The sequence below is a fragment of the Mustela lutreola genome, chromosome 1 (genome assembly GCF_030435805.1).
Source record: "Mustela lutreola isolate mMusLut2 chromosome 1, mMusLut2.pri, whole genome shotgun sequence".
Lineage (NCBI taxonomy): Eukaryota > Metazoa > Chordata > Mammalia > Carnivora > Mustelidae > Mustela > Mustela lutreola.
The window spans coordinates 125,781,513-125,806,138 of NC_081290.1; the positions used below are offsets into that span (position 1 = coordinate 125,781,513).

The 24,626-nt window shown below is 37.0% G+C and overlaps 1 pseudogene; it reads left to right on the forward strand.

The window, feature by feature from the left end:
- Positions 1–22,158, forward strand: part of LOC131825014 (peroxynitrite isomerase THAP4-like) — an 88,958-nt pseudogene extending 66,800 nt beyond the window's left edge.
- The last annotated feature ends 2,468 nt before the right edge of the window (positions 22,159–24,626 follow it).

The window sequence follows — 24,626 nt, forward strand, 5'->3', positions numbered from 1 at the left end:
TCCCCAGGGGTACAGGTCTGTGAATCGCCAGGTTTACACACTTCACAGCACTCACCAAAGCACATACCCTCGCCAATGTCCATAACCCCACCCCCCTTATCCCAACCCCCCCCCCAGCAACCCTCAGTTTTTTTTTGTGAGATTAAGAGTCACTTATGGTTTGTCTCCCTCCCAATCCCATCTTGTTTCATTGATCTTCTCCTACCCATTTAAGCCCCCAAATAATCATTATTTTGAACAATTTTTTAAAAGATTGAATTTTCTTATTTGACAGAGAAAGAGAGAGTAAGAGGGAGCACAAGCAGGGAGATCATCACAGGGAGAAGGAGAAGCAGACTCCCAGCTAAGCAAGGAGTCCAACATGTGGGGACTCTATCCCAGGACGCTGGGGTCATGATCTGAGCTGCAGGAACATGCTTCACCAACTGAGCCACCCAGGAGTCCCTAACAATTTTTGTTTTTAAAGCAATAGAGAGAGAGCTGAGGCCAAGGAATAGCAGATTGAAATGACATTAGCTCCCAGAAGTTCAGCTAGATAGTCATCAAACCATTCCAAACACCTACAAACTCAATAGGAGCTAGAAGAGAAGAAGAGCAGCTATTCTAGGAACAGAAAATAGACCACTTTCTGGAAGGTAGGATGTGTGGAGAAATGAATCTGAAACCACAGGAAGATAGACGACAGGGGGAAGGGCTGGGTCCTGGCAAGTAGTGAAGCAATGGAGCACAAAATAGAAACTTTTCGAAGTCTGCTCCACTGAGGGACATCACACCAGAGGCTAAGCAGGGGTGGAGCCCTTGTTGGGACAGTGTGGTCTCAGGCCCCACAGGGTCACAGAAAGATAGTGAGTGTCTGACTGTGGCAGAGCTCCCAGGTATTGGAGCAGGGAAGCTGACTATAGAGACAGAGCCAAGGAGTGGACTTTCAGATCAGGGTTACCTTAAACCATGATCCAAGGCATAGTCACACCACTGCTCTTTGAGCAGGAACCCCACAAGTGACAGATCTTGAGACCGACCTCCTCCTTCCTCCTCCAGGAGTGGCACAGAAATGTGTGGCAGGAATCTGCTGGGTTTGGAGACTCCAAACAGAGCCATGCACAAGAGACAGAAATGCTAGTTCACAGGCCAGGAGATCACAGACCATACCCAGAGACCAGGGACACCAGAGTCATTGACTGCTTTTCTCTGAGGGTGCACTGAGGAGTGGGGCCCTGAGCTCTCTGCTCCTCCAGGCAGGAGACTGGGAGGCTGCCATCTTCATTCCCATCCTCCAAAGCTGTATGGAAAGCATTCAGGGAACAAAAGTTACTGAGAACAAATCTGAGCAGATTACTTAGCCTGGCCCCTGGCAATGGTGGCGCAATTCAGCCTCAAGCAAAGACATTTGAGAATCACTTAAACAGGCCCCTCTCCCAGAAGATCAGCAAAAATATCCAGCTAAGACCAAGCTCACCGATCAAGGATAACAGCAGAACTACAGAGTTAGGGGAAAGCAACTCATAGATTTCATGGCTTTTTCCCCATGATCTTCTAGTCTTGAAAAATTAAATTTTTTGTAATTTTATTTTTTTCTTATTCTATTTTTTTAACTTTTCCTCTTTACTCTTTTAAAGTTTTCTAACTAGTTTATCTTAACAATACCTTTCTTAAAAAAAAATCCTTTTAAATCTTCATTGTTATAGCCATATTTAATCCCTTCGTTGTATTTAGCTTAATTTTTAAAATACATATAGGTTTTTATTCTTTAATTTTGGGATACAATTTCTTTTGATAGATCAAAATATACCCCAAATCTAGCACATGGCTTTGTTCTAGTCTCCAGCCTGAGCGCATTCTCTCCTCCATTTTTTTTTCTTTTTCCAACCTAATTACCTTCTCAATTCCTTTTTTAGATATTTTTAAATTTTCATCGTTACAGTCATATTCCATCCCTTTATTGTGTTTACCCTTATTTTTGTATATTTATAAGTTTTTCTTTCTTTAAAATTTTGGGAGGTACTTTCTTCTAAGAGACCAGAATATATCCAAAATTAAGTGGGTTGCTCTGTTCCATTCACCAGTATAATACACACACACACACACACACACACACACACACATATTGGGGGTAAAAGAAATTTAAAAATTTTTAAATTTCTTTTAAATTTTCTTTAAAATTTCTTTTTACTCCCACTCTTTTCCTTCCAGTTTGGGGTCTCTTCTGATTTGGTTAGTGTACATTTTTCTGGGGTCTTTGTCACCCTTTTAGTATTTTATTCTCTCATTCATATATTCTTATCTGGATAAAATGAAAAGTTGGAAAAACTCACCACAGGAAAAAAAGAACAAAAGGCAGTAACAACAGCTAGGGACCTAATCAATATGGACATTGGTAATATGTCAGAACTAGAGTTCAGAATGACGATTCTCAAAGTGCTTCCTAGGCTAAAAAAAGGCATGGAAGAGATTAGAGAAACTCTTTCTGGAGTAATGGAATCTCTTTATGGAGAAATAAGAGGACTAAAATCTAAACAAGTAGAAATAAAAAAAGCTATAAATGAGGTGCAATAAAATATGGAGGCTCTTACTGGCAGGGTAAATGAGGCAGAAGAGAGAATTAGTGATATAGAAGAGCAAACAATGGAGAATAAAGAAGCTGAGCAAAACAGAGACAAGCAATTACTGGACCATGAGCAGAGAATTCAAGAGATGACCTATAGCATAAGATGAAACAATATTAGAATAATTAGGATTCCAGAAAAAGAAGAAAGAGATAGAGAGGCAGAAGGTATAGTGGAACAAATTATAGTAGAGAATTTCCCTAATATGGCAAAAGGAACAAGCATCAAAATCAAGGAGACACAGAGAACCCCCCTCAAAATCAATAAAAAGTTACCCCATCATCTAATAGTAAAAGTTACAAGTCTTAGTGACAAAGAGAAAATCCTGAAACCAGGTGGGGACAAGAAGTCTATAACATACAATGGTAGAAATATTAAATTGGTATCAGACTTATCCACAGAGACCTGGCAGTCCAGAAAGAACTGGTATGATATATTCAGAGCACTAAATGAGAAAAACATGCAGCCAAGAATACTATATCCAGCTAGGCTATCATTAAAAATAGAAGGAGAGATAAAAAGTTTCCAGCACAAGCAAAAATTAAAAGAATTTGCAAACACCAAACCAGCTCTACAGGAAATATTGAAAGGGGTCCTCTAAGCAAAGAGAGAGCCTAAAAGTAGTAGACCAGAAAGGAACAGAGACAATAAACAGTAACAGTCACCTTACAGACAATACAATAACAATAATTCATATATTTCAATAGTTACCCTGAATGTAAATGGACTAAACGCCCCAATCAAAAGACAAAGTGTATCAGAATGGATAAAAAAAAACAAAACCCATCAATATGCTGTCTACAAGAAAATTCCTTTTAGACCCAAAGACACCTCCAGATTTAAAGTGAGGGGATGGAAAACAATGTACAATGCTAATGGACGTCAAAAGAAACCTGGGCAAGGGGGAGAAAGAAAGCTGTAATCGCAATCCTTATACAAGATAAATTAGATTTTAAGCCAAACACTATAATAAGAGATGAGGAAGGGCACTATAGCATACTCAAAGGGTCTGTCCAACAAAAGATATAACAATTTTAAATATCTATGCCCCTAACATGGGAACAGCCAACTATATAAACTAATGAGTAACAAAATTTTAAAAAACACACTGACAATAATACAATAATAGTAGGGGACTTTAACATACCCCTCACTGAAATGGACAGATTATTGAAGCAAAAGATCAACAAGAAAATAAAGGCCTTAAATGACACACTGGACCAGATGGACATCACAGATATATTCGGAACATACCATCCCAAAGCAATAGAATGCACATTCTTCTCTAGTGCACATGGAACATTCTCCAGAATAGATCACATCCTGGGTCATAGATCAGGTCTCAACCAGTACCAAAATATTGGGATCATTCCCTTCATATTTTCAAACCACAATGCTCTGAAGCTAGAACTCAATCACAAGAGGAAAGTTGGAAAGAGCCCAAGTACATAGAGGCTAAAGAGCATCCTTCTAAAGAATGAATGGGTTAACCAGGAAATTAAAGAAGAATTGAAAAAATTCATGGAAAAAAATGATAATAAAAACATAACATTTCAAAATCTGTGAGACACAGCAAAGACAGTCCTGGGAGGAAAATATATAGCAGTACAAGCCTTTCTCAAGAAACAAGAAAGGTCTCAAATACACAACCTAACCCTACACCTAAAGGAGCTAGAGAAAGAACAACAAAGAAAGCCTAAACCCACTAGGAGAAAAGAAATAATAAAGATCAGAGCAGAAAACAATGTAATAGAAACAAAAAGAATAGAACAAATCAACAAAACTAGGAGCTGGTTCTTTGAAAGAATTAATAAGGTTGATAAACCCCTGGCCAGACTTATCAAATAGAAAAGAGAAAGGACTCAAATTAATAAAATCATGAATGAAAGAGGAGAGATCACAACCAACACCAAAGAAATACAAACAGTTATAAGAACATATGAGTAACTATATGCCAGCAAATTTGACAATCTGGAAGAAATAGATGCATTCCTGGAGACACATAAACTACCACAACTGAACCAGGTAGAAATAGAAAACCTGAGCAGACCCATAACCAGTAAGGGGATTGAAGCAGTCATCAAAAATCTTCCAACAAACAAGAGCCCAGGGCTAGACAGCTTCCCAGGGAAATGTTACCAAGCATTTAAAGAAGTATTATTTCCTATGTGCCTGTAATAACTTCCAAATTCATTTTATGAGGCCAGCATTACTTTGATTCCAAAACCAGACAAAGACCCCATCAAAAAGAATAATTATAGACCAATATCCTTGATGAACACAGATGCAAAATTTCTCACCAAAACACTAGCCAACAGGATCCAATAGTACATTAAAGGGATTGTTCACCACGACCAAGTGGGATTTATTTCTGGGCTGCAAGGTTGGTTTAACATCTGCAAATCAATCATTGTGATTGACAATGCATTAACAAAAGAAATAGCAAGAACCACATGATACTCTCAATAGAGGCTGAAAAAGCATTTGAAAAAGTACAGCATCCTTTTTTGATCAAAACTCTTCAAAGTGTAGGATAGAGAATACATACCTCAATATCATCAAAGCCATCTATGAGAAACCCATAGAGAATATCATTCTCAATGGGGAAAAACTGAGAGCTTTTCCCCTAATGTCAGGAACACGGCAGCAATGTCCACTATCACCACTGCTATTCAACATAGTATTAGAAATCCTAGCCTCAACAATTAGACAGCAAAAAGAAATAAAAGGCATTCGAGTTGGTGAAGAAAAAGTCAAACTCTCACTCTTTGCAGATGATATAATACTTTATGTGGAAAACCCAACAGAGTCCACTCCAAAACTGCTAGAACTCATAGAAGACTTCAGAAAAGTGTCAGGATATAAAATCAATGCACAGAAATCAGTTGGATTTCTATACACCAGCAGCAAAACAGAAGAAAGAGAAATTAAGGAGTCCATCCCAGTTACAATTGCACCCCAAACCATAAGATACCTAGGAATAGACCTAATCAAAGAGGCAAAGAGTATGTGCTCAGAAAACTATAAAGTATACATGAAAGAAATTGAGGAATACACAAAGAAATGGAGAAATGTTCCATGCTCATGGATTGAGAGAACAAATATTGTGAAAATGTCTATGCTACCTAAAGAAATCTTCATGTTTAGTGCAATCCTTATCAAAAGCCCATCAATTTTTTCAAAGAAATGGAACAAATTATCCTAAAATTTATATGGAACCAGATAAGACCCCAAATAATCAGAGGAATGTTCAAAAAGAAAGCCAAAGTTGGTGGCATCACAATTTCAGACTTCAAGCTCTATTACAAAACTCTCATCCTCAAGAAAGTATGGTACTGGCACGCGCACACACACACACACACACACACACACACACAAAGACACATAGATCAATGGAACAGAATAGAGAACCAAAAATAGTCCCTGAACTATACAGTCAACTAATCTTTGCCAAAGCAGGAAGGAATGTCCAATGGAAAAATGTCTCTTCAACCAATGGTGTTGGGAAAATTGAACAGCCACGTGCAGAAGAATTAAACTGGACCATTTCCTTACACCACACACAAAAATAGACTCAAAATGGATGAAAGACCTCAATGTGAGACAGGAATCCATTAAATTCCTTGAGGAGAATACAAGCAGCAACCTCTTCCACCTCAGCCACAGCAACATCTTCCTAGGAACATTGCCAAAAGTAAGGGAAGCAAGGGCAAAAATGAACTATTGGGACTTCATCAAGATCAAAACCTTTTGCACATTAAAGAAACAATCAACAAAACCAAAAGACAACTGACAGAATGGGAGAAGATATTCACAAATGACATATCAGATAAAGAGCTAGTATCCAAAATCTATAAGGAACTAAGCAAACTCAACACCCAAAGAACAAATAATCCAATCAAGAAATGGCCAGAGGGCATGAACAAACATTTATGCAAAGAAGACATCCAGATGGCCAACAGACACATGAAAAAGTGCTCCATGTCACTAAGCATCAGGGAAATACAAATCAAAACCACAATGAGATACACACACTAGTCAGAAATGGCTGAAATTAACCAGTCAGGAAACGACAGATGTTGGTGAGGATGCAGAGAAAGGGGAACCCTCCTACACCTCTGGTGGGAATGCAAGCGTGTGCAACCACTCTGGAAGACAGCATGGAAGTGCCTCAGAAAGTTGAAAATAGAGTTACCCTACAACCCAGCAATTGCGCTACTGGGTATATACCTTAAAGATACAAATGTAGTGATCTGATGGGTCATGTGCACCCAAATGTTTAAAGCAGCAATGTCCACAAAGCCAAACTATGGAACGAACCCAGATGTCCACCAGTGGGTAAATGGATAAAGAAGAAGTGGTGTATATATACAATGGAATACTTTGCAGCCACCAAAAGAAATGAAATCTTGCCATTTGCAACAACGTGGATAGAACTAGAACATATTATGCTGAGCGAAATGAGTCAATCAGAGAAAGACAATTATCATATGATCTCCTTGATATGAGGAATTTGAGAGGCAGTGTGGGGGTTTTGGTGGTAGGGAAGGAAAAAATGAAACCAGATGGGACTGGGAGCGAGACAAACCCTCCCAATAATTTTGTGAGACTCCTAATCTCACAAACAAACTAAGGGTTGCTGGGGGGAGGGGGCTATGGAGATGGTGGCTGGATTATGGACTTTGGGGAGGATATGTGATATGGTGAGTGCTGTGAAATGTGTAAGCCTGATTATTCACAGATCTGTACCCCTGGGGCAAATAATACATTACATATGTTAATAAAAATAATAAAAAATAAAATAAGCAATAGAAAAATAAATTTTAAAGAAACTAAAATAAGTAATCAGATGTGTGTTCTGAGTGAAAAAGTTGATTAAAAATTATAGATATTTCTGCAAAGAAACACACCAGCACTTATCCTTGTCCTCTCACCTCTAAGCATAGGGGATAGGTGAAATCAGTGAAGGGGATTAAAGAGCACACTCATTGGGTGCCTGGGTAGCTCAGTGGGTTAAGCTGCTGCCTTCCACTCAGGTCATGATCTCAGGGTCCTGGGATCGAGTCCCACGTCTGGCTCTCTGCTCAGCAGGGGGCCTGCTTCCCTTCCTCTCTATCTGCCTGCTTCTCTGCCTACTTGTGATCTCTGTCTGTCAAATAAATAAATAAAATTTAAAAAAAAAAGCACACTCATCTTGCCTCGATTTTATTACTGTCATATTGGTCCTTTCTGAAGCCTCTCCATTCAAGGTATTTATTATAAAAGATACCTCAGAAACACTATTCATTCATATATTTGTATGCTTTAGTTCAACATTGATGATTATTTCTTAAGAATTATACTTCATATTGGAGATTCTGAATCCAAGAGCTCACAGTGTACTTTTAATGCTTTCAATTTTAAACTGTAAAAAAGCAAAAAACAAACAAAAAATGAACCAAAGCAACCCAGCTCATCATTATCTATGTTGATTGCAGCACCATTCTTAGGCTTTTTCAGCAAAGACTTACATTTTAATCCATTTGACAGCACATTAAGTACTGTGCCATCTTCAATGAGGATTGGGAACTCTGGATGTTTTAATATGCAAAGTGGAAATTCCAAAGAGCAAGATTTTTATTTACTTTCTATGCTTGCTAATTTTTTAGAAGTAATTTTAGTGCAGATGCATTTTTCCCCTTTTTTTCTTATCTCTGCTATACCTCAGATAAGAAAAGTTCAGATGCATTTTCAGTAGAGATTTGTTAAGTTAAAACAAACAAAATCTTAGAAATTAGAAGAAAATACCATATATTGTGTTATCAAAAAAGTCTTGTGATTACAAGTAATAATGATTTGTTAATAATTAAACTTTGCAAGGAGACAGCAAGACAAAGCCACACAAATTATCATCCAAAGAAGTTTACTAATCATGTTAACTTTTGTTTCCTTGTGCACTGTTGGTGGGAATGAAAACTGATGCAGCCACTGTGGAAAACAGTATGGAGTTTCCTCAAAAAGTTAAAAATAGAGCTACCCTATAATCCAGTAATCACAGTGCTTAGTATTTTATTTACCCCTACAATACAAAAATACTAATTCAGGGATATACATGCACTCCTATTTTTACTGCAGCTTTATTTACAATATCTGAATTATGGAAGCAAAGCAAGATCCCATTAATAAATAAATGGATAAAGAGAAGGTGGTATATATGTATGCAATGGAATATTATTTAGCCATAAAAAAGAAAGAAATTTCTCCTTTTGCAATAACATGGATGGAGCTAGAGTATATAATGATAAGCAACATAAGGCAACCAGAGAAAGGCAATATCATAAGATTTCACTCTTATGTGGAATTTAAAAAACAAATCATATGAGCAAGGGGAAAAAAAGAGAGAGACAAATAAAGAAACAGACTCTTAACTATAGAGAAAAAACTGATGGCTACCAGAGGAAAGAGGCTATGGGGATAGGTGAAATGAGTGAAGGCGATTAAAGAGCACACTCATCTTGATGAGGACCAGATGATGTATAGAATTGTTGAATTGTATATTGTACACCTGAAATTAATATCACAGTGCATATTAACAATACTGGAATTAAAATTAAAAAAAATTAAAAAAGAAAAGTATTAAAAGTAATTAAAAAATACTTAGGCTTACTAATCCTTGAAATTTAAATTGATTTTAGCCATACTGTCCAGCATCTCCTCTTTCATCTCAGTTTTTAAATTTTGTATTTTGCTAATATCATTTATTTTTGCATGTAATTTTTTCACTGCTGACCGTAGCTAAAGAACACATTCACAATTTTAAGAATCATCTGAAATTTCATCTCATCTATGAAACTTCCCCTAACTCCCCTATGTAGGTAGAGTAGATCATTTCTTCCTCAATTCTCTTGCACCACTCAGTTCATTCTTTATTCTAGAAACTATTACTTGTGATATGAGTATTGGCTTAGGTACATGTCTCCCCCTCTTGAAACATAAACTATGTTAATACAGATTATTTATCTTTGTGAGTCCAGAATCTGAAACAGTGTCAGAGGCATGATAGATGACACAAACCAAAAATAATTATTACATTCAGATATTCACAGACCTGTAACCCTGAAACAAATAATATATTTTATGTTAATAAAAAAGACAAATAATATTAACACAAGTATAATCTTTTAATACATAAAAAAACAAATATTCTGCAATACTTTCTGCTCTCCCCACCAAATACACATAAAGATACTAAATGTTGTTTTTACTTTATTTTTTCTAAGACCTGAACTCTTTAGTTTACCCAGGAGAAGCCATCTAATTTCCAACAGAGACATAAGGTGGCATTGACATTGAAATCACTATGTATATTAAGCCATCACACTAGATATATTAGATTGATGTCTACAGTGCCAGGTTTGATATGCTCTACAGTGCCAGGTTTGATATGCTCAGGCTATATTGTTAAGTTGACTTCATAAACACTTCCCAAGGAAAGCTGTACCAATCTGGAGTACAGATTCTCCTGGCTCACACTGTCCACAAAACTGCAATAGTTGGAGTAGACTTTATTTCTCTGGATGGAGCAGAGGGTAGCCATGGCATAGTCCCGGTTTCCTGATTTAATTTTTGCCATGTAAACTGGGAGACAAATAGGGTGGAGGACTTCAGAATCCAGTGTAGTGGACAACAACATATGCCATGGGAGCTAAATGATCCCTAAATCCTAAATTGAATATTTAATTAAGAAGTCATTACTGTGGGGACACCTGGTGGTTCAGTCAGTTGAGTGTCCAACTCTTGGTTTTGGGTTAGGTCATCATCTCTGAGGTTTTGGGATGGAGCCCTGGCTTAGCGGGGAGTCTGCTTGAAAGATTCTTTGCCTCTGCCCCTCCCACTAATGTTCATTCTCTTTCTCTCAAAATAAATAAATAAGTCTTTAAAAAAAGGAAGTCATTACTATCCCTTACTATATGCCAAGATCTATAAAAAAAAATGCTGAATGATAGTGAATGTATCTTCTTTTTCTTTATTTTCTTTATTGTTTTACTCTTTTTTAGTAGTTTCTTCCACATTCCTTCTGGCTCTTGCCTCCAGAGGTCTTTTCTCTTCTTTAAGAGAAAAGGTCTTTTCTCTTGAGCTGGCTGTAATAAAATAATTGTCATTTTGATTTATTTTCATTATTTATTCAATGAAAATTAAGACCTGATCAAATTGATATCCTGGAGAGTTGCTGCTTCCCTTATGATTTTGAAAATAAATACACCACTTGAGCATATTAGGCTCTTGTGTTTAAATATTTAACAATTATTTCATTCACAAGTCAACTTCTCTTCTCAGCTAGACTGCTTTCCGGTGTTCTCCAAACCCATTCCTTCCAAACCTTATCACCAAACTTGTTATTGAGCCCAATTCTCTACCTCTCATACAGTGGGCAATGTGTGAATACATACTTGTGTAAATATCTTCAAAATTGGTTCTTGTTGGCTGAATACAGGTAAAGATAGTAGTAGATTCTAGGTTGGTTTATAATTGTTCTGACTGAAATTTTCATGGAGGCATGGAGGGATTCTCCTTAAACCAGACCAAAGCACCTTTGACATCAAGGTTAAATCTTGAAAGGTAACCAAAGACTTGATAATATAAGAGTGTCAGTCTCTTCAGAAGAATCCCACAGAAGAAAAGGGAGAAATTGTGCATTTAGAGACTTCATGAGTGGAAGAAACCCAGGAAATCAGAGGTGTTTAGGACTTTAAGAATGGCTGACCAATAAAATACCTCTCAGAAAGGTGACCCATGGGAATGAACTCTGCTATATCTAGGGTGAATTAATGATAGGACTTGGGATGTGTGAGACTGAAGTTAGGCTGTATAGGGAGTTGCTATCTGACTAGGTGTGTCTCCGTCTCACATTGTACATATGAGTTATGGTTCATGGCCAGTTAAATTGAGAGTTTTTAAAACCATGCTGACTCCAGACTATTGTGCTAGCTCTCTATTTTGCTGAATTTAAATTTTAGAATTTGTGCTCTGAAACCCTATGTGGCTTGGATTTGGTCTTACTCTAATAGCTAGTCAATTTCTCCTTTCTCTTCATTTTCAGTCTTCTTATGGTTTATGGTAGATTTGTATAAAAATAGCTACCATAATTTATTATCCTATGAATACTCTTTGCCAGTGTCTTTCCACACTGACTCTGAGCTTGTCTATGTGACCTGTTGAATAAAGGTGTATTAGCTAACTTGAAAGAGATTACGTTGGAAGTACTTGCACACTGGAGCTCACCCTCTTCCTGAAACTCTTGAAACTCTTATGTGTGGAAAACTATGCTCCAGTTAAATGTCAGTGTGAAAGGCCATCTTTGGTAATACACCCCCCAGCCACCATGCCAGCTGAATGCAATGCTTAGAGAACTCAGTAGAGATCAGCTTATTTTCAGGGTGTCACAGAATGCCAAATCAAAGAACCACTAGAATGACCTACAAACTACAAATAGTGAACTAAAGAAATGGTTGCTGTTTCGAGAGACTATGTTTGGAGCGATTTTTTTTTTTTTCCAGCAAACGTTAACTGATAAAGAAAATGATATCTAGACTTGGGATGTTTCCATAACAACAACAACAACAATAAACATGTGACAGTGGCTTTGGAGACCATTCTGTGCCAGAAGCCATAAGACATTTTGTGAAGTCTGGAAGATTGGCAAGCAAACTGCTAGTGGAGAATGGAAAGATTGTGACATGTATGAGATGATCTTATGAAACAACTCACAAAACTATTTCCTGGTGTAATCTGGAAGATAAAAACTGTGGACATTGGCAAGATAATTTTCAGGAGGACTTTAACATTTCTATTGGATTCTTTTAGTTGTCTGTGATAATTCATAGGAAAAGAAAGATGAGCTAAAGAAAGAACTGATTAGCTTGCAGGAAGAATTTATGTAAAACATGAAGGACCCAGGATGCACTAGATTAACTATTTCTCATTTGCAGTCTCTCCAGCCAGTAAGAGTCCCAGTGTAAATTAAAACCTAAAGGTGTTTTGAAAATTCAGAACACTTGCAATAAAACGTGACTTCTGTATCAAGATCAAATCAAGGATATGACTGTAAAATCTTTGTTAGGACTCTAAAAAACACTTATGGTGATATCTAGTGGACTTTCTCAGTTAGACCAAAGCACTTCAAAGGTTCTAAATAACATTGCCTTATCAGCAGCCCAAAGTAAAGAAAGGCCTGTATTGAAAATAACTGTGGAAATTACTTTTGTTAAAAGATGTATAAAAAGCACACACATTTTTTTTTAAGATTTTATTTATTTATTCAACAGAGGATCACAAGGAGGCAGAGAGGCAGGCAGAGAGAGAGGGAGAAGCAGGTTCCCTGCTGAGCAGAGAGCTTGATGTGGGGCTTGATCCCAGGACCCTGAGATCATGACCTGAGCTGAAGGCAGAGGCTTAACCCACTGCACCACACAGGTAACCCAGCACACACATTTTTGAAGGAAGTTGTATCCATTTAAGATTTCTTAGACAGAAACTGAGTCACTTCAAATAAAAAAGAATACTCTGGACTTTCAAATTTCTATTGGAAGCAGTCTTAGAAAACTACTCAACTGTCAACCAGGGACATTTACTTTTTACAGAGAAGAATATCTCAGAGGGAGGAACCAAGAGCCAAGAGCTAAGAGTCATGGAAAAGAGACTGCTTACAAAACGGCAGGTTAAATTTCTATTGTACTCCCAGTGCCTCTTGATAGTGTCCTCTCACACTGCCTTGGGGCTTGTCATGTGACTTCCATTAGTGGATGTAGCATTAGCAAACTTGATCTAAACAAGTACTCTTAAGAGTAATGGGCCCCTTCCTTGTCCTAATTTTGGATCTCTGCTTCCTCTGTGTAAGGAAGTGTAGCCAGCCTATTTAATGAGTGAAATTTGGCATACTCACCCTTGTCACTCTACATGTCCCCACCAATCACTGCACCTTGGAGTGAGGTTCTATTGAAATACTGTGTCATGGTCAGCTATCTTTCTAATACATGGGACACTTCTGAGGAGGTAAGTTAGAACCACCCAGGCAATCTATAGAATCATGAGCTAATAAAAGGTTATCATTTGAAACACTAAATTTTGGGATAGTTTTTACACAGAATAAGCTCATTGATGAACACCTTGTCTAAGTCACTTATCATATTATATTTCTCGTTTTAATCAAGGTATAGTTGACATAAAACATTACATTAGTTTCAGATATACAATGCTGTGATTAAACAAGTTTTATGTTAGGCTATGATTATCACAAGTGTAGCTACTCTCTGTCACCACAGAACACTATTACAATAACACTGACTATATTTGCTATACCTTGTATTCCTGTGACTGATTTATTCCATATCATATTATATTTTAATTAACTGCTTAGAGGTCTAGAACCCCTATTGTACTATCATGACCATGCTTTAGTAAAGCACATCACACACCTTTTTATCCCTAGCAACTGGTATAGTGTCTGGGAGATAATCAGGATGGGAAATGTGATTGCCCTTGAAAAATATAAAACTGATTATGTCACTTCCCTAATTAAAATTCTAAGCTCTTTGTGCATGCATACAAAATATTCAATAAATACTTTTTAAAAACACACGTTAAGCTTTTAAAATGCCTTTTTGTTGACAAAATTAATGATTCATCTCTAACTTCCCCAGCTCTAAGATGACTGTTGAATTCATGAAAAATTTATTAACAGCTAATATATATCTGGCATACTATGTGCTAACATTCTAATAAGGGAAACAGGATTTTAAACAAATGCAAATACAAATAAAAAATAAGTATTACTAGCATAATAATGAGCATATATATTGAATACACAGACCAACCCAAAGGAGCACATCTCACCCGAAAGGAAGCACAATGCTTCAGCTGTGTTCAGTTTTGCATTATGAGGCTGTACTGGTTGGGAAGAAATAGTGAGAGGAGAAGCAGTCTTGGCAGAAGAAGCAACATGGGTAGATCCCAAGTGGCAGGAAACTGCAAGGAACAGAGGGGTATAAAACATTTTCTTTGGTTGCATTGTAGGGGTAAGAAGGTCAAGTGCAATTCTTGGTTAGAGAGGTGAGGCAAGGACAGATTATGAGAAACTGCTCCTGACACCAAGGGGCATGGGAACATGCCAGTGGGCTTACTTGGAGAGGAAGAAGCAGAGGCATGCCATGATAAAATGTCTGTGTTAGACTAAACAGTTTCAAAGTAGTAAAATATGGTGGAGGTCATATTGTTTTCCATCCATCCAGATGTAAATGCTAGAATAAATGGAAGGAGTATTATGGGTTTTGTTGCCTTTTCCAAATAAAAAAATAAAGACTAAAGATTTTTAAGCATGCACATCAATTCAGCAGTGTTTATAGTGGAATGAATCTAAGTTCTCCCGGGAGAAGGGAAGTTTTGTTGATGAATTATCCTTGTCAAATGCTTAATGCCATGGTGTGCACCCAATGACTTAATTCAAATTTGTTGATTCTCACAAAGTAAACATTCAGTAAATTTATATTTGAAATTCAATATGTTTTTCTGCTTACTCTCCAGGCATAGAGAGTGTTTAAATTGTACAGATTTTTAGTTCTGATAATTCTATAGAATTATCTATAGAAAATTCTTCCTCAATTTCAAACTGCATTTAAAGTGAACACATCATCTGTGACTCTCTAAAAGGTTATTCCCAGAGTTCATACCAGAATTTATTGTGCTTTGTTTGTACTATTGTCATTTTGTTTAAACATGGTCTTCACTTTCTACCACTTTGTATTTCTTTTTCAACTGAAAAATTCAATCTTAAATATGTTGACTGAAATCGGTAGTTTAATGAAACTAAGAGGTTGGGTCAGATAGAAGGTCTATTGCCACAGCTAGATAAAGAGAGCACTTGCCTTCTCAAGTGTAACTAATGACCACTCTCAACACAGAGAGAAGTGATTTCAAAAAGAGCACTGCAAATCTTATCTTTATGAATAGGAATGCCTAGCCATTGATAATGCTTTGCAATAGACAGCCCTGCTAAACAAGTCTTCAGATGCCACTATTTCTTAACAGGGAGAGTTTTTTTTTTTTTTTCCCCCTCCTCCCATCTAATAAAGCTAAGTTCACATGTGCTGAATAGTGCTATCTGAAGTGTTGTTACACAGAGCTGAATAACACCGTATAAAGCTGACATCCCTCAGGTAAGATATCATCATCATAGGTATAGTCTTATGATTATTAATTGCCCAGGAATCTAGCTCCAATATTTAGGAATCAAAGAAAGGAACAAGTAGAGAAATTTTCAGTGGACAAGGAAGAGAATATGTATATGGCCAGAGATGGGGCTTGTTGGTAGATGGGTGAAGGCCGGGGAGATAAAAACGAAAATCTCTAAGGGCAGAAGTGTTGAGGTTGAATCCTAGAGGTAGGCCAAAGGAAATATAATTCTTCTGGCTTAACTAGGCGTTGAGGCAAAATAAACAGGAGACGTTTTTATGTCTTATGCTAACTATCATACCTACTATACTGAGAAGGATGCCAGAATATAACGGTGAAGAAATACGTTGAAGACTTGTACAGCTTCTGGAAAGTTCAGCTTTCAGACTCCCACACTCCTTTCACTGGATCAGTTACATCTCTTTTGAGTTACTGGACCATAGCTTAATTTAGATACAGTCCCTGTCTCAAGTCAGAAATTCTTTGGATCAAATTTTATTAATCTGAGGTCTGTGAGTAATGGACAGTTTTCGAATATCTGGGAAGCAGAGTGGCGATTTTTCCTTTCAGGTCACTTCCCACTTTGATGAAAGCTGCTTTTCTGGGGACAAAGTAATATGCATATCTTTAATAGAACAAGGCAAAATAAAAAGCAGGAAGAAGCAAATTTGAAAATATAATAGCTTAACATAAATTATGTCGTTCAGGTATGGTTTTTATTTAAAAGAATTAAAGAGCATCATGGGACGGACTGGTCCAATAATGTAGGGCACAATTATCATCACCTTTGGAATACTTCATCAACAGCAGTTCTGAGTTGGGAAAAAAAAATACAACTTTGCTTTCCATTATAATCATGATTATCTGTTTTTGTTTACATTAGCCTGGATTTTATATAAGAAAATACTAATAAAGAGGGAGTATTTGGGGGCTATTTATCATCTAGTTTTTAATTCAATTTACACATATGATAGAAGACAAAAGTTACCCATTCATTTTGTATGGCAAGGTATTTGCCAGTTAGCACATGAAGTACAGGTGAGGGTATCTTTAATTAGTTTATCCTGAAAATACATCAGATGGCGTAAAATATTTCTATCAGAAGAGGCTCAATTTTCAAGTCCTTGAGCATAACAAAACTTTGAATTTACCTCTAAAAATCCCTGTTGGTAGCACATGTCACAAGACTATTTATTCTCTTCCTAAAGAAGGAAGCCTACTCTCAAAATGAAGTCCTGGTTACAACCAAAGTGCTTGTGGGTTGGGGCAGAAGAAGAAAATGAAAGTTTCTGCCAGATCACAACATACAGTTAAAAAATGCTGTTGTTTTTTATATGCAGATGAGTCAGGTCAAGGAAGAAATGGTGCTTATGACATTTCAGATCTGTAACTGAACCAACTTGAACTCCAGGTGTTCCTCTGTATAGCAAGCTGCTTCTTCTTCTTCTTCTTCTTCTTCTTCTTCTTCAAGATTTTATGTATTTATTTGATAGAGAGAGAGCAGCAGAGGGAGAGAAAGAGAAGGAAAGGGAGAGGGAGAAGCAGGCTCACTGCTGAGCAGGGAGCCTGATGTGGGGCTCATCCTGGGATCATGACCTGAACCAAACCCAGACACTTAACTGACTGAGCCACCCAGGTGCTCTATGGCAAGCTTCTTGTTTCAATTCCCATTTTTAGTAAATACTTGTTGAATAAATAAATAAACTGCAGAGGCCACAGATATTAGTAATATTTTTTATGTTCTATAAAGACTATATGTTTTATGTTCTATAAAGGGTGAGATTTCCTTCCTAAACATTTTCTTTTAAAGATTTTATTTACTTATTTGACAGACAGAGATCACAAGTAGGCAGAGAAGCAGGCAGAGAGAGGAGGATGCAGGCTCCCTGCTGAGCAGAGAGCCCGATGTGGGGCTTGATCCAGGATCCTGAGATCATGACCTGAGCCGAAGGCAGAGGCCACTGAGTCACCCAGGTGCCCCTCCTTCATAAACATTTATGGAAATCACCAATAGAACTAAATGTGCCTGATGCTTTCTTGGTGGGAAGATTTGTGATAAGAATAAACTAATTATCTTTAGTGGTTGTAAAGTTATTCAGATTTTCTTATTTATTTTGTGTCGATTTTGGTTAATTATAATTTTCTAGGAATTTGTACATTTTATATAAATTATCAAAATTGGTAGCTTAAAGTTGTTCATGATATTTTCTAAAATGCCTTTTCATATATAGAGAGAATTTGAGTGATGACTGTACTGTCTTTTCTGATATTGGTAATTCATGTTTCTTCTTTCTTTTTTTTCTTAATCCATCCAGTTAAAAGTTGACTAAATTGACTGATCTTTTAAGAGAATCAATTCTCTTAATTTGTTTATTTTTTTTCTATTTGACTAATTTCTATATTTTATTATTTCCTTCCATTTACATTGGTCATTAATATACCTTTGTCCTTTTTCCTAATAATTTAAAGCTGCAGATTTCTCTCTGAGCACTACTTTATCAAGAGGAAAATTTTTTGATATGTTGTATTTTCATTTTCATTTGCTTAAAAAATTTTAAATGTCTCTTATGATTTTTTTTACCCATGAATTATGTAGAGCTTAATTTACAAATATTTGAAGTTTTCTAGAGATTTTATTCTTATTGATTCTAATTTTATTCCACTATGACCAATGAACATATTGTGCAGGATTTTCATCCTCTTTTAGTCTATGGAGACTTTTCTTTAGCCCAACATGTGGTTTATCTTTTTTTTTTAATTTTTATAATAAACATATAATGTATTATTAGCCCCAGGGGTATAGGTCTGTGGATTGCCATGTTTACACACTTCACAGAGTCTCTTATGGTTTGTCTCCCTCCCGAGCCCATCTTGTTTCATTTATTCTTTTCCTATCCCCAAGCCCCCCACGTTGTGTCTCCACTTCCTCATATCAGGGAGATCATATGATAGTTGTCTTTCTCTGATTGACTCATTTCGCTAAGCATAATACCCTCTAGTTCTATCCAACATGTGGTCTGTCTTAATGAAATACCATAAGCACTTGTAAAGAATAAGCATTCTGTTGTTACTTGGTATAGAGTTCAATAAATATCAACAACATCGACACTGTTCAGATCTTCTATGCCTTTACTGATTTCTTTTTGGCATAGTTCCTTCACCAATTTTTGAGAAGGCTACTAAAATCTATAATCATTAATATAGTTTTATTTATTTTTCTCTTTAATTTCCATCAATTTTAACTTCATGAACTTTTCATTTCTGTTGTTAGGTATGAACCCATTTGAAATTATATCTTTCTTATTAAGGAACTCTTACCATTATGAATTATTTCTCTTTATCTATGATAATTATCTTTGTCTTGATATTTTTCACTTTATCTGACTTTAATAAACTCACTCTGATCCCCTTAATCTTATTGTTTGTATGGTATAATTTTTCCCATCCATTTTTCAATATATCTATTTTATTTCATAGACTAACTATGTGCTGAAGAAAAAAAAATGTTTTAACAGAAACTTTTTTCCTTCTTCATTTTTAAAGGCTATTTTCATGAAGGTATAGAGCTCTGGGTTGATAACTTCACTTTCATCACTTTAAAGATGTTCATCTGTTCTCTATTGTTTTCATGAGAATTCTTCAACCATTTGAATAATAATTGTTCCTCCATATTTAACATGTGATTTTTCTCTTATAGATTACAAGATGTTCTCTTTATCATGGCTTTTCAAAAGTTTGTCATGTAACTAGGAATGTTATTCTTTGTATTGACATTTACTGAAAATTTTCAAATATGAAGATTCTTATCATTCACCAAATTTGGGGAATTTTGAGCTATTATTTCTACAATGGTATCTTTTGCTTTGTTCTTTCACCACTCCCCTATGGAGACACCAATTGTACCTATGTTACACATGCTGATATTGTCCTACCAATTACTGAGCATCTCCTTATTTTTAAAATGTTTTTCTCTATCAGATTGCATAATTTCTATTGATAGATTTTCAGGTTTACATAGTCTTTCCTCTGTCATCTCCATTCTGCTATTAGATTCATTATTTGAATAATTTTATTTTTGGCATTATATTTTTCAGTTCTATCAATTTTATTAGTTTCTTTAGGTTTCCTATATTTCTGTTTGGATTTCTAATCTTTAGTTCTTTGGAGCCATAATTTATTTTATATCCTTGGGCACAGTTTTAATATCTGCCTTTAATGCCCTGTCTCCTCATAGTAACATTTGGATGGCCTGGGATCAGTGTCTGTTGATTTTTTTTTTTCCCTTGAGGATGCATTGTGTTTTCCTACTTCTTGATAGGTTAATTAACTTGAACCTGTAAATTTTATATGAGAAGATTTTGGATTCTGTTATATCTCTCCAAATCAGTGTAGTTTTTTGTTGTTTGGTTAAGCAATTCATTTGGTCTGTTTCAAATAACAAACTCACTCCTAGGCAGCAGCATACATCTTTGTGCACTTCTTCTAGCCTTGATTATAGTGATTGGACACTGACACATACATGGTGTAGGTGTCAGCGAAGGACTTAGGCAGAGTTTCAATATAGACTTTGAGCCTGTCTTCTTTTGGGGGATTTGCCCTTATTTTCCAGTGATTCTGGCTACCCCAAGTCTTGTCTTCTGGTTCTTCAACCAAGAAATATAGTAGATTTCTTATTAATTTTTTTTTAAGAGAGAAAAGAAGAGCACATGAGTGGTGGGGGAGAGGCAAAGGGAGAGGGAGAGAGAATATTAAGCGGACTCCACATACAGCATGGAACCAGATAGGGGCTAGATCTCATGACCCTGAGATCATGACCTGAGCTGAAATCTAGAGTAGAATGCTAAATTGACTTAGCCATCCAGCAACCCCACTCTGCCTGTCTTCTTTTGGGGATTTGCCTCTCATTATCTAGTGATTGTGGTTGCCCAAATCTTGTCTTCTGGCTCTTCAGCCAAGAAATATAGTGGATTTTCTTCCTTGTTGTTGTTGGTTTTTTTTTTTTTTTAAATTATTTATTTATTTTAGAGACAGAAAGAGCTAGAGAGAGAGAGAGTACAAGAGAGGTAGGGAGCAGAGTGGGAGGAAGGCTCCTCACTCAGCAGGAAGCCCAATGCAGAGCTCAATCCCAGGACTCCTAGAGCATAACCTGAGCTGAAGGTGGACACTTAACCAACTAGAATCATCCAGGTACCCCAGGATTTTCTATTACATTTTTAACTGTGCTTCCTGGCACAGATTGTGAGGGTCCTTCAGAGTAGAAGCCCTAAAACAAAAATGGAAAATGCACCCAATGTTCCTTCTTTCCTCCTAGTTGTAATTCCCCTCTAAAATTTGCTGCGGCCTTCTCCTTCCTTCCCCTCTCCTTTTTGCTCGTGTTCTTTGCTTTCCAAAGAACTTCCATAGTTGTTTTGATAAGTATTCCAGCATGTTTAGTTGTTGTCTGAGGAGGATCAGTCTAGCAAGAGCTAACTTGGCCATTATTAGAGGTGGAATGCATAGAATTGATATCCCAGAAAAAAATTACATTTTCTTTAGAAAGAAGAGAGGTCTGTCCCCAGAACAAATGTTTTGGAAAGCACTTAACAATTACCTAATTATCTTGTTTTTTAAGATTTTATTTTTAAGTAATCTCAACACCCAGTGTAGGACTTAATTTCACAATGCTGATATCAAGAGTCAAGGTTCTACTGACTGAGTAGAACCCGAGCTGCGGAGAGTGAGCTTCCCCTACCTGAGCAGCCTGCTGCCCTTCAGCCGCGAGCCTCCCACGATGAACCCCGTGGTGGCGCCGCTGTCCTGGATGCTGGGTACCTGGCTGTCAGACCCGCCGGGAGCCGGGACCTTCCGACGCTGCAGCCTTTCCAGTACCTGGAGGAGGTGTACATCTCCCACGTGGGCCAGCCTGTGCTGAACTTCTCGTTCAACACCTTCCACCCGTACACGTGCAAATCCATGCACAGGGAGTGTGGCTTCATCTGCCTCAAGCCCGACAACCAACAAGGTGGCCTTCCTCAGCGCCCAGAACACAGGCATCGTGGAGGTGGAAAACGGTTAGGTGAACAGGCAGGAGCTGTGCATCACGTCCCACTGCATTGCCAGGATCTCCTTCGCCAAGCAGCTCCACGTGGAGCAGATTACCCAAAAATTCAGGCTGAATTCTGAAGGCAAACTTCAACAGACGGTCTCCATGGCAACCACTACCCAGCCCATGACTCAGCATCTTCACATCACCTACAAGAAGGTCACCCCGTGACCTTTCGGCTTCTCCATAGTCGCTCACAGCCTGTGCGGATGTGGCCGCTGGCCTCGTGGGCCCCAGAGTGCTGCAACGGGTTCCTGTAACAGCGTAGAAAAAAACAAATAAAAGGCCTTTATTTAAAAAAAAAAAAAAAAAGTTTCTACTTTTTTACTCTAAAAAGGCCAAGGTTCTACTGACTGAGTCAATCAGGTGCTCCCTAACTTCTTGATAAATGTTTTTTTTTGTCAGATACTGTGGTAAACCTCTCAATTCCAGGTTCCTATAGTCACCATCATGCATAGGACTGAAAGCTGATGGTATCTTAGCCAAGCTGTAACTTCCAATAAACAGATTTGGGGTGAAAAACCATAAATATTTTGCTATATTATATAAAATGCTTCTATGGGTGCAATTAATGTAAAATAAAAACTACTCCAGACAGAAAGCTGAAGACACTTGAATATACCAGGGAAAATTACCATGTCAAAGATCAGATGACTAGTACTTAACAAATACCTACAAATTTCTTACATTTCTCAGTACCCCTTTCGACTATGTTAGGTTTATTTAACTAATTCTGGAAAATGAAATGGAAGTGCAATGATACAAATCTCTTCTGAGCCAAGGCATTTATGAGTTGGTGAGCTGCCTCTACCTCTATCTCCCACACCCTGGGATCCGGGAGACTGCATACTCTATGTGACATTGGATTTATATTGAAGAGGGTTGCCTGGCCTGTCATGGATTTTGCAGGAGCAAGAATTAAGACTTTAGTTTATTTTGCCACTGAGATTTTGGTGTTTTTCTACTGTGTCAGCTATTTTTAATTTTTGAATATACCATTCTACAGTTTAAATTCCTATTTAAATTATAATTAGCAACCTTTTCATTAAAGTTGCCCTTGGAGAATTTACTGAAAGTTTACTTTTTATTTTAACTGCATTTTTTTTTATTTATATGAGCTTTCTTTTTTTCTCTCTCAAGAGTAGTCAATTTTTGCATTGAAAAAATGAGGACAAGAGAAAATATTTTTACATTTTGGACTCTTAGAATAAAATGCATTTCCAATAGAATACAAATTTCATTCTCCTATTATATCATTGATCTGTCTAACTTGTTCATAGCAAGGAAGTTTCTAAAAGTCTTTATGCATTAATTTAAGGTATTCGATTATTAAAGTGCTGATGGCTTCTAAAGCTATGTTATAAAAGTCTGTATATCTATTTCAATGTTTTCGAACACAAAGTCATTCAGAGTAAAAGCAGAACAGAAACAGTCTTACTTTCAAAATGTTCCTATGCTAATGCAAAATCTGGTACCAAAGGCATAACTTTATGGAAAATTTTGATCAAAATGTACATTTTACCAAGGTGTTACATTGTAATCTACACATATAATTTAGGCCAAATCTTTCTCTTGTTGCATTCCTTATTCAGCTCCATCTGTCTCTTTTCTCTCAAACTACCAGGTCTTATCAACGGAGGAGTCCCATCACTGCTGCTGTTGCCATGAGTCTATAGATATTTGACCTCAGAGTCTTCCTTTCCCATGGGCTCTTGATGTTCTATGGTGTACAGCCAGGCTCGAGTACTGAAAAATTACGTGATGGATCTAGAACCTCTTAACATCTTAACCTTAAAGGAATTACTGGTAATTAGTAAATCATACACATCAGAGAAATGTCTAAAGAGCACTTCTAAGGTGACAAGCCCAATATCAAAACCCTCAACCTATCCTTTGGTTATGTCTTCTAGGTACCATCCATCCAATTTTACACCCAGGCAGCCTTGACATTCTCTCTTACCCCACACAGTTAGTCACTTCACAAGTCTTATCAATTTTATCTCAAAATATCTCTCAGGTGTGTGCCGTTCTTTCCATCTGTACTTGCAGCCTTCCTTTTCAAACTACTGGTATAACTCTCCTGAGCAACTGTGACATGGGACAATCTGGTCCCAACAGTCTCCTCTGCCTCACTCAAATTCCCACTTCAGAATTTTTTACCCAAGGTTTTAAAGGGCAATCATGTCATCTCCCTGTTCACAATCCTCTTAAAATTTTCCTTTGCTGTTATGAAGAACAAAACCCATGATATAGCATACAAGGCTATTAGTCTGCCCTCCATGACCACTCTGGTGTTATTCCACACTTACCTCCCCTCCTGCTCTCTGTGCTCAGTCTTGATGATCTTCTGGGTCTCAGTGCCATTCCTTTGGCCTTGGACATTCTTCATCAGGTTAAAATTCACTTGTCTTTCAGGTTCTGGCTCAAATGAAACTTCCTAATAGGTCACAATGTTACATCTTTTCTTATCCTTTCATAATTTTTCTTCATAGTTTAAATGAAGATTACATTTATGCATTTACTTCTGTGACTTCTTATGGTAACCTCCATAACCAAAGGGGCTGTGGCTAGTCAAGCTCTTCATTTCATCCCTAAAACTTAGTACTTTCCTTGTACTTAGTTGGAGCCCCAAGGATATATACTTCATGAGTGTATGAATATACAATTAAATGAACAAATAGAATTTGTAATTCCAAAAAAAATTTTTTTTTTAGTGGCTGAAAGACAACTTTATT